Consider the following 15,987-nt stretch of genomic DNA (forward strand, 5'->3'; position numbering starts at 1 on the left):
GGTCCGGTATCTACTGCCCTGGAACTGCTGTCCGTTCCCCGCGCGTCTGTCCTGTCTGCTCGCCTCCCGAGAAAAACCCGCGCTCCTCAACTCAGCACACACATACAAGATAACAGGACATGACTTCCATTGGTTAGCAAATGAATACAATTTCCATTATCACTGAGTATAACCCAAATATGCGGTTACAGAGAACCCCTTGCTCAGCAGTTAATAGTGCGAGAAGCCATTTTAGTATAACACTTCCGAGAAGCCATTTTGGTAATAAGCAACTAACAGTTAACAGCCCATCTAGTATTACTGAGATTTCGTTCACTGTCAGGCCAATCCATATTATTTGTTTTAATCATGTTGGCTAACTTAGTTGGTAAGCATTGGAGCAGTAAGGCATTAAACTGGGGGGACGGATTCCCATCATTAAAGGCTTGGTCTCCTGTGAAAGTGCCGTAGCAGGCCACAAATCGCTCCCAATCATCTGGTCTAGATTCCCCAGGCTTAGGTTTGCATTCAAGTACTTTAGTGATGTTTACAGGTTGGTGGAGAGCTGTTTCCAAGGCTTGAATAATCTGGTCTGTCTGCTTATTCTCTTTATGGTTTCCCACCTGTAAGTCCTGATAGGTTTGGTATCTCAATTCTGCCTTTCATTTCAGCCCCTCAGCAGCTGAGAGAATCGTGCAGCAGAGACCGAATAAATCTTCCCGGGACGCATTATACATTTGTGTAGTACTGCGGACATACTGAGCAAACTGTGCTGGTTTTTCTTTTCTATCTGGGGCCTGATTCATGATCATTATCATTTCCTGAGGCTTCCAGGGTGCATACAGAGGAATCACTGAGGGCTGTCCCTCCTCCTGCTCGTGGATTGGGCAGCATTTGGGTGGGCAATTGTCCCTGTGGAGCCATTAATTCTGGTGTTTTATTGGATTCTTCCCTTCCTGTCTCGGAATAATCTTCGGTATTCCCTTTCTGGATCTCAGGGTATAGGGACCTCCCCTCCCCTGTCGCCGCTGTCTTACCTGAGTGGCCACTATGTCTGAGTACCCCGAGGATTGGGGTTCAGGGGCACTGGGTGCACTTGGCCCCTGATAAGGTGGGGGTGTATGGTGGGTGCCCACACCTCATCACAGTGACTGCCCTCAAACAGGGTCGGTCTGCCAGACATGGGTTCGAGATCCCTTATTTTCCTATCAGTTCGAAGTTTAGTGTGACATTCCTGCCCTTCTCTCCTATCTATCTCGGCCTTGGTTTGCTTAAGTTGTTTTTCCTTCTCTCATTTTTGGTGCCCGTTCACCCATTCACGCTTCGCTTTTAGCGTCTCCCGACCTTTGGCGTTCCTTCTGCAGTACATACTTCGATCCCTTTCTCACATGCAGTTTTCCTCCAACTTGCTAATAATATACTGTTCTACTTTACATCTGCATTTTCCTTCCATTCCCTTTTCAACAATTTCCACTTCTTTCCACAGTTCTTCTTCCATATCAAATTTACTGCTTGTCCTCATGAGGTAATATCCCAGGTTGCCCCCCTCCCACCCCATGGCCACATTTTGTCCCCCAATTTCTTATTCAGTGCTGCACTCAACATTGGCAAATCTTTTTCCTTGTCTGGAAAACTCTCACACAAATTGTGTAGGGCTGCTCCTCGCTCACTCGTATCAATCGACTGCAATTGACCCATGATCTCTAAGTAATTTATCAGGCACAAAGCCCCCTGCTCAGTTAACAATCAGATAAATTTACCCGGCTAGCACCTCCTGCCCACTTAATAAATTTACCCGGTACGTCTGCCTCCTGCCCACTTAGTAAAATTTACCTGGTACCACCTCCTGCCCACTTATTTTGCCTACCTTATACAAGTCTCTGGACAGATTCTTTCCCGATCCCATTAAGGTATGTGATCAGCCTTGGGCGAGGGACCGTACCTCCAAAGGAGAGCGACAAAAGGTAAAATACCTGTTGGGCGCCCGGTCGGTCTCCGCAGTTCCCAGAGTGGTCCAGCCGCTTACTCAGTCCGTCTGCTTGGCACTCGCTATATTGGGATCCTGTTCATGATGCCAAATGTTAAAGTTGAATCTGAATAAAACTCGGGAGACCAGGTTCTTATCGCCACCACAGTTTATTGTGCATTCTCCTGTAGGGGTTTGAGATCCAGTTGTCAAAGGGAAGGCACGTAAGCACTGCCACCATCTGACAAGTGGACTGACTTAATCAGGTTACAGCTATATATATATATATACACACACACTAACCCCAGACATTACTATTAGAAGATGTCATTTGAACTGGTACGCCCACCAAATCTGTTGGTGCAAAACTTAATTACTTAGATAAGACAGTTGGCTAAATCAAGGTTTTAATTACAGATGAATGCACTGTCCAAGCCTTATCAGTTATTCCCTTTGCAAGGCCCTGACTAAATTACAGACAGATGATCATTCCTGTGATTATTCCCATCACTTTGCTATCCAGCCCGATTAAAATTAGTTCCCAAATATTCACCTTCTCCTATTTTTCTGGACTCCAAAGCAGCATTGGACTATGTTAACTCTATTTCGGTTGCAGCCGAGGTTTGAATCATTTTAGGTCTGGTGAATTATTGTTATTTCAGAAAGAAAAAAAAGCTTTCAAGATTTCTGATTTACTTCAGATGTCCTTTGATCGATGGACCATTTAAAGAAGATGTGAACTTTTTGATGTGACTGATGAATGACATTTCCAAAATCTGTTTGGTTTACTGAGCGAATTAACACAGCGGAGAGATTATTAACCAGTTTGATTATTTGTGTCTATCCTCTTTTTTTCCATTAATTAAGTTATAGTGTTCATAGTTCATAAGGACTTTTTCTTATATCTACAAAGTTGGGAGTGCTTAGCAGATAGATACTTAGTTTTCTCTTCTAAAAACAGATTTTCATTGGGTGTGTAAGTTAAATGGAAAATGGTGCTGATTTTTCTTCCTTAGAGATTACAAAGACATTCTTCTTTTTGTTTAATTTTATGGTTTTGGTATTTTTGGAGATTGTTTCTGCATTCCCCAGCTTATTTTTAAGGATTAGGTATAAATATTTTTTTTCCCCTCTGCAGGGCTTTCCTATTTTAGGGCTGTGTGTGTTTTTTTTTTCTGTAACTAGGGGGAGGAATTAATGAAAGATTTAAAATCACCATTAAAATGGGCAGCTCGCGGAGTGTGTCTCTTTTTTTACTTCTATGGGAACGCATTTTGGCTCTTTTTGTCTGAATTTCGGGCTTTTCAGGGTGATGGGAGGACTGGGGTTAGTTTTGAGTTATAAGATTAATTGTAGGATTAATTTTAGTTTCCTTTATTGTATTTTTTTCCCATTACGGAGTTCCGGAGCGTTCGTGTTTTGTATATGGTTATACTTATCACCGCCAGTTTTGACTAGCTCGCACTGGCATGCATGTAATTATGTGTTAAATATTTTTTTTTTGTGGTAGCTGGACAGATAAATATTATAAGTTGGAACGTATGTGGTTGGAATCATCCTTTTAAGTGAAAGAAGACTTTTAAAATCATTAATCGATTCCAACCCAATATAATTTTTGTTCAACAAACGCACATCAAAATGAGCAATCAAAATTGATTTTTTTTAAATGTGGAAGGGCCTTCAATTTCACGCTACTTGGCAAAATAAAACAAAGGGAGTATCTAATTTTATTAAATCTAATATTTTATTTATCCAAGAAGACATTGTGTCAGATATTAATGGTAGATTTTTAATTGTTAAAGGAACAATTTGTAATAGAAAAGTTGTCCTGGTTAATCTGTGTGGACCGAATGTAGATGATCCTCCTTGTTTTAGAAATGCATTTACTTTATTGCCGGATTTAAATAAATATAGGTTGTTAATGTTTGGTGATTTCAACTGTTGTTTAAGTCCTTTGATTGACAAGAGTTCAACCAGTCAGTGGCTTCCGAGTTGTTCTGCATCACTTATTAACTCTTTTTTAATTGATTATTGCCAGGTTGAGGTTTGGAGACATTGCATCCAAATGATAGAGAATATTCTTTTTTTTCACAGGTTCATAAAAAAAATTGAGAATTGATTATTTTATAGCTGATCTCTCCGATTGCTGTCCAAAGTCCAGAAATGTGAATATGATGCTATCATTTTCTCGGATAATGCGCCTTTAAACTTAGCTTTTGAATTGAATTATGTCATTATTGCATATTTGCCTTGGCGTTTTCCAGAAAATTGATTACAAAGTTTGGACTTCGTCAAATTATTGAGACTCAGGTATTTTTTTTTCTTTTTAATAATACGGGAGATGTGTCAAAATTGATTAAATGGGATATATTTAAAGTATACAGTGTTATGCGCGTCCAGATAATCTCCTATTTAGCTAAGCTTAAGAAACGGACAAAAACAGAGTTAGATAAGATTTCAAAACAAATTAAAGACTCGGGTAATAATTATGCAATCTCTCCTAACAGTGATTTATTCAAACAAAGGGTTGAACTACCATCACAATATAATTTATGATCAACTTATTCTAATGATAGAAATTTGCTTAAATTGAAAAGTCAATTTTATGTGTTTGGAGATAAAAAATAATAGGCTTTCTTTTTAAATCTTTCTATTGGACAGAATGCAACTTGGACAGAAATTTTCAAGTTCTGTCGAAGTTGCATGCCATCTTGGACGATGTCTCCCATCCACTACATAATGTACTGGGTGGGCACAGGAGTACATGCAGTCAGAGACTCATTCCACTGTGATGCAACACAGAGCGTCATAGGAAGTCATTCCTGCCTGTGGCCATCAAACTTTACAACTCCTCCCTTGGAGGGTCAGACACCCTGAGCCAGTAGGCTGGTCCTGGACTTATTTCCTGGCACAATTTACATATTACTATTTAACTATTTATGGTTTTATTACTATTTATTATTTATGGTGCAACTGTAATGAAAACCAATTTCCCCCAGGATGAATAAAGTATGACTATGACTATGACTACCAAGTTCATAAACATAATAACAAAAGTGATATGAAGAGATTGGAATTACCTTATTGTTAATAAACATATACAAAATACTACAAATAGTACAAGTGTAATAGACTTCCAAACTCTCGATATAATTAATCATGAAGAAAAAAAATAAATAAAAAGAAAGGGATATGGCAAAGAAGAACCCCAAAAAGCAAAAGAAAGCTAAAAAATAGAACTAATTGCTAAACGCCCCCAAAAAAGCAAACAGAACAAAACAAGGCTGAACCAATATATTAGATTGAATACGTTCATTAATGTCGTCAGCTCAGCTCCTCTATTCATATATTCTAAGTTAGTAAAAAGGATTTGGAAAAGGTCAAACTACATCAGATGAAAATGTTGAATAAATAGCTTACAAGTCTCTTCAAATTTAACCGAAGGATCAAAAATGACACTTCTGATTTTTTCTCAATTGAAACATGATATAGTTTGGGAAAACCATTGAAATGTAGTTGGGGGGTTGGTCTCTTTCCAATTCAATAAAATGGACCTTCTGGCCATTAATGTAACAAAGGCAACCATCTGACAGGCTGAAGAGGATAAAGGTCTACGTTCCGTCATTGGCCAACAAAAAATTGCTGTAATAGGATGGGGTTGTAAATAAAAATGCAAAACTTTTGAAATAATATCAAAAATAGCTTTCCAGAATTTTTCCAAGCGAGGGCAGGACCATAACATATGAGTCAAAGGAGCCACCTCAAAGTGACATCTGTCACAAATAGGATTTATATGGGAGTAAAAACGAGCTAGATTAACTTTAGAGATGTGGGTCCTATGCAGTACCTTGAATTGTATCATTATATAGTTAGCCAATATAGAGGAAGATATATAGGTAAGTGAAGGTGAAGTTCCCTTTCCCATTCATTTTTAAATTTATCAGATATACCTGGCTGTATTTTCATAATTATGTCATAAATAGTTGCTATTAATCCCTTCTGATAAGGATTTAAACCGAAAATTTTGTCCGTGATATCAGTAGAGTGTGAAATCGGAAAGGTAGGCAGCATTGCTAATAATAGTAATAATGAGATGCTAATAATAAGCTGTTAGCATCTCAAATAAAAGCAGCTAGAGCCAAAAGATACACTTTAAAAATTCGTAAGAGAGATGGTGGTTTATCATGTAATTATGAAGACATTAATAAAAATTTTCAAGACTTTTACATTGATGTTTATAAATCTCAGTTTTCAGTTGATCCTTCTAAAATGAGTGCCTATTTACAAAAGATCAATTTTTCTCGAATTTCTGTTGATGATCAACAAACTCTTGATGCTCCTATTACTGAAAATGAAATTCAGAAAGCTTTTTTTTCAATGCAATCTGGTAAAGCTCCTGGACTGGATGGTTATTCTGTAGGATATTATATAAAAGAATGAAAAATTGCTTTCTCCATATTTGTTGGAAATGTTTAAAGATTCTTTTTTGATAGGAGAGTTACCTCCCACATTTTATGAAGCTTCTATTTCTTTAATTCTTAAGAAAGATAAAGACCCTACACACTGTGCTTCATATAGACCTATTTCATTATTAAATAAGGATGCTAAAGTTCTTTCAAATATAATGGCTAATAGGCTGGAGAATATACCAGTTAAAATTATCTCTCAGGACAAAACAGGTTTTGTAAAGGGCCGTTATTCCTTCTCTAACACTTGGAGACTGTTAAATGTTATATATTCATCCTTTTCTAAGTCTCCCCAAATGCATTGTCTCTCTTGATGTTTTAAAAATGAGCCCTTTCATGAAAGGTTTTATTGGGAAAATTTATAATTTATTGTTACAACAGCATAATTACCCTTCACTTCAGATTAAGCAAGATTGGAAGACAGAGCTTAACATGACCTTGATAACAGAGGATTGATTGCGGATTTTGAAGTTGGTTAACTCTTCTTCGATCTGTGCCAGTCACTCTTTAATTCAATTTAAAATTGTACATCATTACTATTTGACAAAGGAGAGACTGTCTAAAATGTTTCCGAATGTTGATAGTCAGTGTGATAGATGTAAAACTGAGACAGCTATATTGACACACATGTTTTGGTCGTGTTCTGTATTGAAACATTTTTGGAAATCTATTTTCTCGACAATTTCTAAAGTTTTAAAAATTAATTTACAACCTCATAAATTGACAGTTTTGTTTGGTATAATCCCTCAATGTATTCATGGTATTTCTCTATCAGACCAAGATGTAATTGCATTTGTGACATAATTGGCCAGAAAAGCTGTTTTGTTGAAATGGAAAGGTGCTTCTGCTCCTACTTTGATACAACGGTTCTCTCAGGTGATGCTATGTCTTAGTTTGGAGAAAATCAGAAGTCGAACTTTTGATCCTTATCTTTAATAATAATTTTGTTGATCTTTAATAATAATTAATAAAAAAGATTTTAAAAATGAAAATCAGTTATTCCCTTTGCAAGGCCCTGACTTAATTACAGGCAGATGTTCATTCCTGTCCTTATCGGCGAGTAGTCCTCTCTGTACTCAAACAAGGGTACAATATATAATGTTATGAACTAATGAGGGTACAATGTATAATCTATTATCAGCTCTCAGTGTGTCTCTCTGCAAGCCGCAGAGAACTGGTAATGAGCCTGTCTCAGCTAACCGCTGAAGACAGAGTTTACTTCAGTTCAAAAATTCCTATTCAGTCCCAATTATTCTTTTAACCAGAGGTTACATAGGTTCAAAATTACGTTTTATATATATCCTCAATTTCTCAGGAGGGTTCAGGAGAAATATTTATGTCCAATATAGAAACTTGTGTTACCTGTGTGTATTGTGGCGATGCAGAAGTTGCTGGATAATTTGCAAGTGGGAAGAAGTGGAGTGATATTTGGAAATCTGACTCATAGAAGTGCATTTTAGCAAGAAAACTACATATGGAAAATGTGCAAAAGCTCTGGAGAGAAATTCCTTCATTACCCGTTACAGGCCTGCTACATAGTTTGTGTGAGTGTGCAGATGAACTCGGTCGATCCCAGAGAAGATCAAAGTTCTTATCGACAGTTATTTGTGAGCTGTTAAAATGAATACCTCTCTATATAAAATTCACTGTGCACATGTTATCGCTGGGTATGAAAATGCACAGTACAAGATTTATGTGCACGCTGATCATTACAAATTAGAGGGGACATTGGCGGGAATGTGGGGAGACCTCCAGTGTCCCTGATGCCCTCACAAGCAGGATGTGCATCCAGCTGCAGCTTGTAGCCCTGCACTTTAAGGAGTTGCAACATGAAATGGATGAATTCCGGATCATCCAGGAGTTGGAGGGGGTGAGAGATATGACATGAAGAGAGGTGAGTTACACCTAAGATGCAGGACACAAGAAACTAGGTGAGAGTCAGGAAGGGGAAAGAGTTTAAACAGCCATCACAGAGCACTCTTGTTGCTATCCCGCACAACAGCAGGTGGACCACTTAGGAAACTGTTGGGGGGATTACCTGGCAGAGGAAAGTCAAAGGGATGATAGGGGATTTGTTTGTTAGGAGAACAGAACAAAAGGGGAATAATATCCTAGTGGTAAGGATTGCTAGTGCTAGTGTGGGGGGAAGGGTGATGTGGTTAAAATAAGTTGAAGGGGGAATGGCAGAACAGATAGTGGAGAGGGTGAATTGAATTGACTTTATTACATACATCCTTCACATGCACAAGGTTTAGAAATCTTTATGTTATGTCTCCGTCTAAATGTGCATTATGTAATTTATACTACAAACCTCATTTCCAGAAAAGTTGGGATATTTTCCAAAATACAATAGAATCAAAAATCTGTGATATTTTAATTCATGTGAGCCTTTATTTAACTGACAAAATTATAAAGAAAAGATTTTCAATAGTTTTACTGACCAACTTAATTGTATTTTGTAAATATACACAAATTTAGAATTTAATGGCTGCAACACACTCAACAAAAGTTGGGACAGAGGCATGGTTACCATTGCGTGACATCACCTTTCCTTTTAATAACAGATTTTAATCGTTTTAGAAATGAGGATACTGATTGTAGTAGATTTGCAATTGGAAATTTTGTCCATTCTTGCTTGATATAAGACTTCAGCTGCTCAACAGTCCGTGGTCTCCGTTGTCTGATTTTCCTTTGCATGATGTGCCATACATTTTCAATAGGAGATAGATCTGGACCGGCAGCAGGCCAGTCAAGCACACGCATTCTGTCTACAAAGCCACGCTGTTGTAGCCCGTGCAGAATGTGGTCTGGCATTGTCCTGCTGAAATAAGCATGGATATCCCGGGAAGAGATGTCGCCTTGATGGCAACATATGTCTCTCTAAAATCCTAATATACGCCTCAGAGTCAATGGTACCTTCACATACATGCAACTCACCCATGCCGTGGGCACTGATGCATCCCCCATACCATCACAGATGCTGGCTTTTGCACCTTTTGTTGATAACAATCCCAATGGTCATTTTCACCTTTGGCACGGAGAACTCGAAGCCCGTTTTTTTCTGAAAACTAGCTGAAGTGTGGACTCATCTGACCACAGAATACGGTTCCACAGTCTTTCGTTCCATCTGAGATGAGCTCGGGCCCAGAGAACTCGCCGGCGTTTCTGCATGGAGTTGACGTATGGCTTCCTCCTTGCGTAATACAGTTTCAATTTGCATTTCTGGATGCAGCGATGGACTGTGTTGAGTGACAATGGTTTTCCGATGTACTCCCGAGCCCGGGTAGCTATAATTGTCACAGTAGCATGACTTTTCTGTGCACTTTTCAATCTTATTTTAACTCTGTCCCAACTTCTGTTGAGTGTGTTGCAGCCATCAAATTCTAAATTTGTGTATATTTACAAAATACAATTGAGTTGGTCAGTAAAACTATTGAAAATCTTTTCTTTGTACTTTTGTCAGTTAAATAAAGGTTCACATGAATTAACATATAACAGATTTTTGTTTTTTATTGCATTTTGGAAAATATTCCAACTTTTCTGGAAATGGAGTTTGTAATTTATAATAAATTGTTTGTACATAGGACAGTCAATATAACATAGAAATGCAATTGTATCAGCGTGGATTAATCAGTCTGATGGCCTGGTAGAAGATGATGCCCCAGAGCCTGTTGGTCCTTTTGCTGTGGTACTGTTTCCTGGATGGTAGCAGCAGGAACAGTTCGTCGTTGTGGTGAACTGGGTCCCCAATAACCTTCGGGCCCTTTTAACACACCTGTCTCTGAAAATGTCCTGAATAGTGGGAAGTTCAAATCTACAGATGCGCTGTGCTGTCTGCACCACTCTCTGCCAGGTCCTGCGATTAAGAGAAGTACAGTTCCCATAAAAGGCAGTGATGCAGCCAGTCAGGATGCTCTCAATTGTGTTCCTGTAGAAAGTTCTTAGGATTTGGGGCACCATCCCAAACTTCAACTGTCTGAGGTGAAAGAGGTGCTGTTGTGTTTCTTTCACAACTCAGCTGGTATGTACAGACCATTTGATATCCTTGTTGATGTTTATGCTGAGGAACTTAAAGCTGTTCATACTCTCAAACCCAGATCCATTGATGTCAATAGGGGTTAGCCTGTCTCCATTCCTCCTGTCGTCCACAATCAGCTCCTTTGTTCTTGTGACAATGAGGGAGACGTTGTTTTCTTGACACCAGTCAGATGTTGTTCAGACCTCAGATAGAGTCAGCAATCAAATGGTTGAGCATGGTGCGATGAATGTGCTGAGCTGTGTATATCACAATGCAGGAAGCATCGTAGGAAAGCCAGATGAGCTCAGGGCAGGGAATTATGATATTGTAGCCATTATTGGAACTTGATTGCACCCAACAATCTGAGAGATGTCGAGGAACAAATTTGTAGAGAGATCGCAGACCATGCCAAGAATAAAGGTTGATTCAGTAAGTGATTTTAACTTTCCATATATTGACTGAGACTCCCATTCTGTAAAATGACTAGATGGGGTAGAGTTTGTCAAGTGTGCCCTTAATCAATACGTAGAATTCCTGATGTAGAAGTGTGCAATAAGCTATTAGGGAATGATCCAGGACTGGTGACAGAACTTAGTGATAATAATGTCATGAGATTCAAAGTAAATAAGGAAAAAGAGAAGTTTGGTCCATGGGGTGAGATTCTAAATCGGAGAAAGGTCAATTTTGATGGTATCAGATTGTTTGGGACAGGCTGTTTTCCGCAAAGAAGCACTTGGTAAGTGGGGTGCCTTCACAAGAGAAATTTTGAGGGTGTAGAGTTTGTATGTGCCTGCCAAAATAAAAGTTGAAAGGTGACTGGTGCAGGGGACCTTGGTTTTCAAGAGATAATGAGGCCTGGGACATTTCTTTCCCAATGCCTCAGACTTTTGGATACCCAGACTCATTAATGACTACAATATCATAATTCCACATCCTGAGCTCATATGACTTTTTTTTAGTCATCTTCTGTTGGTTTCTAAAAACTTCCCAATAGTTTTTGCTCTTTTGTTTCCCCTCTCTTTGGCTTTTATGTTGACGTTGGCTTCTCATTTCAGCCACGGTTGTGTCCTCCTGCCTTTCCAATGCTTCCATTTCTTTGGGATGTATTGATCACTCAGCCCCAAATTGCTCCTAGAAACTCCAGCCACTGCTACTCCTTTGTCACTCCTACCGTATCCCTTCCAAACAAGTTTGACCAGCTTCTCCATCATAGAAACATGGAGTAGTTCAGTACGGAAACAGCCTATTTGGCCCATCTAGTCAATGCCAAAAAACATTTAAGCTGTCTAATGCAACCACCTGCACCTGGACCATTGCCCTCCATTCACCTACCATCCAAACTTCTTCTAAATGGAGAAACCGAGCTCATATTCACCTCCTGTGCTGTCATCTCATTCCACACTCTCACGACAATTTCAGTAAAGAGCTTTTCCAAATGTTCCCGTTAAATTTTCCCCTTCCCCACTTACTCATGACTTCTGGTTGTCATCCCACCCAAACTCAGTGGAAAAAGCTGCTTGCATTTACCCTATCTATACCCTCATAATTTTGTAGACTTCTAACAAATCCACAAAATAATGTGTAATTTCCTTTTTTAGGTGTATAAGATGATGAGGGGCATTGATGGTGTGGATAGCAAGAGTTTATTTTTTTCCCCAGGGCTGAAATGGCTAACACGAGGGGGTATAGTTTTAAGGTGTTTGGAAATAGATACTGAGGGGATGTCAAGGGTAAGTTTTTTACCCAGAGAGTGTTGGGTACATGCAATATACTGCCGGCTATTTGTGTGTGTGTGTTTCAGTAACTGTGGGGCCAGGCACCCATGCAGCTCAGTGGGAACAGGGAATAATACCAATGGAGAGAGTCAAACTGAGCTTGGTCACAGATTGAAGATGGCAGAAATGCCCCATTCCTAATGAGACAGAGAGACTATCAGAGAATTTGATGGTCATCCAGATACCAGCACTGTGCCCAGTTAGAAGATGATTTCTCTCTCCAACTTGGGTTGAACTTCACTGTAACAGTGTGATGTCAGATCACACCTTGGCAAATCAAATGATCTCTTCTGAAATGTCCTTCACCCATTGATGGATTTTGTAAATCTTTTTATAGGTTAAAAATGACAAGGAATGACGGGAATCTTGAGAACAACACGCCAGTTTTGCTGTCTCAGCCCAGATAATTAAGAAGTGGAGCAAGGGATTCACTCGATCATCCTTCCTGCTCAGACTGTGGGGAGGGATTCACTCGATCATCTGACCGACTGGCACGCCCATCATTTTACACAGGGGGGAGGCCATTCATCTACTCAGACAGTGGGAATGGATTCACTTGGTCATCTCAACTGAACGTACATCAGCAAGTTCACACTGGACAAGGCCATTCCTCTGTTCTGTGTGTGAGAAGGGATTCAGTCAGTCTTCCCGCCCATGGACACACCAGTCAGTTCACACTGGGCAAAGGCTGGTCATCTGCTGAATTTGTGGGGAATGATTCACTTGGTCACCTAACCTAATGGCTCACCAGCAAGTTCACACCGGGGAGCGGCCTTTCACCTGTTCAGACTGTGGTAAAGGATTCACTCGGTCATCCACCCTAATGGCACACCAGCGAGTTCACACCGGGGAGCGGCCATTCACCTGCTCAGACTGTGGGAAGGGATTCACTCGGTCATCTGACCTAATGGCACACCAGCGAGTTCACACCGGGGAGCGGCCGTTCACCTGCTCACACTGTGGGAAGGGATTCACTCAGTCATCTACACTGAAGGAACATCAGCGAGTTCACACTGGAGAGAGGCCGTTCACTTGTTCAGACTGTGGGAAGGGATTCACTAGGTCATCTAAACTGAAGGTACATCAGAGACTTCACACTGGAGAGAGGCCGTTCACCTGCTCAGACTGCGGGAAGGGATTCACTCAGTCATCCGACGTACTGGTACACCAGTCAGTTCACACTGAGGAGAGGCCATTCACCTGTTCAGAATGTGGGAAGGGATTCACTCGGTCATCTGACCTACTGGTACACCAGTCAGTTCACACTGGGGAGAAGCCGTTCAACTGCTCAGTTTGTGGGAAGAGATTCAGTCGGTCATCCACTCTTCAGAGACACCAGCGAGTTCACACTGGAGAGAAGCCATTCAACTGCTCAGTCTGTGGGAAGAGATTCACTCAGTCATCCCATCTACTGAGTCATCAGCGAGTTCACACTGGGGAGTAACCGTTCACCTGCTCAGAATGTGGGAAGGGGTTCACTCGGTCATCCCAACTACTGGCACACCAGTCACTTCACACGGGAGCAGCCGTTCACCTGCTGTGAATGTGGGAAAGGATTCATGTGGTCATCTCATCTGCAGAGACACCAGTGAGTTCACACCAGGTAGAGGCCATTCACCTGCTCAGACACTGGGAAGAGTTTCTCTCAGCCTTCTCAATCAAACGTGCATCATTGAGTTCACACTGGGAGAGACGGTTCACCTGCTGTGTATGTGGGAAGGGATTCACTCAGTAATCTAACCCTGTGACACACTACCGGGTTCACACTGGGGAGAAAGTTTCAATAAGCTGCATGCTGGATATTTATCCATCACCGTTGCTGAATGCAATTTCGAGAGTGTCGGTGCTGAACTCTGCAATTATTGCTGCTGCTCACCACACCCAGTTCTGCACCCTGGTCACTGGGCATGGGAGGAGTTTCTTCTGCTGCATATTCACCTTTAATGGGACTGGAGTTTAATATTCTGGCTCTGAGACAAATAAATCAGTTCTATTTTGAACTCTGTCTCCGGTACTTAGTGAATTTATAACACACCTAGTGTACAGTAGACAGTCAACTCAGGCCGGCTGGACCCTGCCAGTGATTCTGTTCCATGGCAGTCCTTTTGAATCCTCCCCTGTTGTTCACCTCTCACTGTCCCTGTGGTGATGGGTTCCAAACAGTCTCCACTCTGTGGGTGAAGAGGTTTCCTTTGAATTCTCTGCAGACTGAAGAAGTCAAGTTGACTGCAATTCTATCTGACATGCTCTTCTCCCCTCAAATCTCTGGGCTAAGGAAGAATGACATTGGTAGTTAACCTCCTCATTCATGGCTGATTTCCACATTATGGGTCATGTTCCCCGCTTCTGAAGAGTTAACATAGAAGCCTAGAAAACCTACAGCAGAATAGAGGCCCTTCAGCCCACAAAGTTCTGCTGAACATGTCCCTACCTCAGAAATTACTCGGGTTACCCATAGCCCTCTATTTTTTTTAGCTCCATGTACCGATCCAAAAGTCTCTTAAATTATCCTATCGTATCTGCCTCCCCCACTGTTGCCGGCAGCCAATTCCACCCGCTCACCACTCTCTGTGGAAAACACTTACCCCTGACATCTCTGCTGCACCTTCTCCCCAGCACCTTAAACCTGTGCCCTCTTGTGGCAGCCATTTCAGCCCTGAGAAAAAGCCTCTGACTATCTACATGATCAATGCCTCTCATCATCTTATGCACCTTTATCAGGTTACCTCTCATCCTCCGTCTCTCCAAGGAGAAAAGGCCGAGTTCATTCAATCTGTTTTCATAGGCATGCTCCCCAATCCAGGCAACATCCTTGTAAATCTCCTCTGCACCCTCTCTATGGTTTCCACATCCTTCCTGTAGTGAGGCGACCAGAACTGAGCACAGTACTCCAAGTGGGTTCTGAATAGGGTCCTATATATCTGCAACATTCCCTCCCGGCTCCTAACTTCAATTCCACAATTGATGATGGTCAATACACCGTACGCCTTCTTAACCACAGAGTCAACCTGTGCAGCTGCTTTGAGTGTTCTATGGACTCAGACCCCAAGATCCCTCTGATCCTCCACACTGCCAGGAGTCTTACATTAATACTACATTCTGCCATCATATTTGACCTACCAAAAGGAACCACTTCACATTTATCTGGGCTGAACTCCATCTGCCACTTCTCAGCCCAGTTTTGCATCCTATCAATGTCCTGCTGTAACCTCTGACAGCCGTCCACACTATCCACAACACCCCCAACCTTTGTGTCATCAGCAAACTTACTAACCCATCCCTCTACTTCCTCATCTAGGAAATTTATAAAAAAAAACACAAGGAGTAAGGGTCCCAGAACAGATCCCTGTGGCCCACCACTGGTCACCAACCTCCTGGTTGTGCCCAGCTGGGAATCAGCTATTCTGGATTTGATGTTGTGCAATGAACCGATTTAGAGCACTTAAGGTAAAAGAACTCTGAGGGGCAAGCGATCTTAATATAATTGAATTCACCCTGAAATTTGAGAAGGAGAAGCTAAAGTGAGACGTATCAGTATAACCATGGAATAAGGACAACTGCAGAGGCATGAGAGAGGAATTGGCCAAATTTGATAGGGGAAAAAAAAACACTGGCAGGGATGATGGCTAAGCATCAGTGGCTGTAATTACGGGAAGCAATTCGGAAGACACGGGATATATACGTTCTGAAAAGGAAGAACTATTCTAAAGACAACATCATACAACCTCGGCTAATGAGAAGGCAAAGCCAACATAAAAGCCAAAGAGAGGGCAGATCACAGAG

General features: G+C 41.0%; 1 pseudogene; it reads left to right on the forward strand.

Annotated features, from left to right (window-relative positions):
• Window positions 1-14,250, forward strand: part of LOC134341626 (zinc finger protein 585B-like) — a 196,923-nt pseudogene extending 182,673 nt beyond the window's left edge.
• Window positions 14,251-15,987: the final 1,737 nt, after the last annotated feature.

The sequence above is a fragment of the Mobula hypostoma genome, unplaced genomic scaffold (genome assembly GCF_963921235.1).
Source record: "Mobula hypostoma unplaced genomic scaffold, sMobHyp1.1 scaffold_36, whole genome shotgun sequence".
In the NCBI taxonomy this organism is placed as follows: domain Eukaryota; kingdom Metazoa; phylum Chordata; class Chondrichthyes; order Myliobatiformes; family Myliobatidae; genus Mobula; species Mobula hypostoma.